This window comes from Passer montanus, unplaced genomic scaffold, assembly GCF_014805655.1.
Source record: "Passer montanus isolate IOZ18808 unplaced genomic scaffold, ASM1480565v1 scaffold137, whole genome shotgun sequence".
Classification (NCBI taxonomy): Eukaryota; Metazoa; Chordata; class Aves; order Passeriformes; family Passeridae; genus Passer; species Passer montanus.
Genome location: NW_024360608.1, coordinates 991,729 through 993,213, shown reverse-complemented (window position 1 = coordinate 993,213; position 1,485 = coordinate 991,729).

Sequence of the window (1,485 nt, the reverse complement as noted above, 5' to 3'; positions counted from 1 at the left end):
CTAAATACCCCCTCAGATGCTGCTAGGTTCAAAGAGTAGGGGAGTTAATATATGGAGATAGTATCTTTTCTAGGCTAATGACATGAGCTAATATTTACTTGCTCCCACCAACAGCAGAGTGAAGGTCACATAGCACAGTTCTCCACCCACATTTACATTCAGTGGTATTCCAGGCCGTGGGTGCCAGCACGCTGGGAAGGGATGTGGAAATACATGTCTCTAACTCAAGCTGAAGGGGACTTGGGAGAGTCTCATCTCATCTAGGGTTGGTCTGGATCCTGGCTGTAGTATCTGATGAAAGCCAAATCTGCATGTCAGCTACTGACCTCAGCTTGTAAAAAGCAACATTAGTGATCTTCTCATAAGCTGGGAGTAAAAACCTTTCAAACCTTGCCTATTCAGTGCATCACTACCTCTGTCCACCCATCCATCCCAGACATGTCTGATCCTCCTGGGTACAGAATCTTTTCCAGGGCAGTTCCTGCTATGCCAACTCCTCTCATAGTTCCACTCTTCGGCCTTTCCAAATAAAGCACGACACTTTAAGTTCACACACATTTTATCAAATCTCCACTTTACATGTGTCCAAGCTGGATGCCCAGTCTGTCACCCCCTGCCCTAAGGTGATTCTGCACCACCACCCCTCTCCCCCAGACTCTTCCTGGCCAATACATCCTTGTGTTTCCACCTCCTGAGTGGCAGCAGTGAAGTGCACAGGGCTTGGATGAATTTGCCCTCGAGTTACAACCTCACCTGAAGGTGGTGGACATCCACATTCTGTCCTGGCCCCTGCTGTGTTTTAGCAGAGCACAATCAAAGGTATACAAGCACAGAGGGAATTTGCCATCCACCCGTGCCTTGCTCCCAGCTGTAGCAATCCCCTGAATTTACTTTGGCACAGTCTCCATCTGTGTGCTTAGCACCCACTCTCCTAGACCACAGTCTGATGTAACAGGGGAACACCAGCCTTTAACCTACCATTGACATTGCAGAGAACCTCAGGTTTAAAGCACTGTATGTCACTGATCTGGGAGCACATTTCAGCCTGTAAAATTAAAATGCAGTTTGAGTTCAAGTCTAAACTAGTGAGACAAAAAATACAAAGACAAGCAAAAGATCATAAAATGCTAAAGTTCTTCCCTTCCTCCAGGGAGGAATGCGGACACTGGCAGAGCTGCATGTGAAGCCCTGGGCTGGTCCAGCTGGAGGCTGCAGGTCAGGAGTAAAATTTCAGTAAGAAGCAAATAATACCTAAGTTCTACAGAAGAACCAAGGAGAAAAATCCAGAGACATCACAAAGAATTAATTTGTATCCAAATGTTTCTGATGATGCCCCAGTGAAAAGCTGGGAATTTTTTTTTGGGCCTCTGTACCAAATACAGTAAGTAAGTACTCCTGCTGCCAGCAGCTGTGCTGACTAAGGCAGACAAGCCCTGTCCCAGAGAAACACCAACAAGCCTCGAAGCAGCTGCCTCTGGCTTGTAG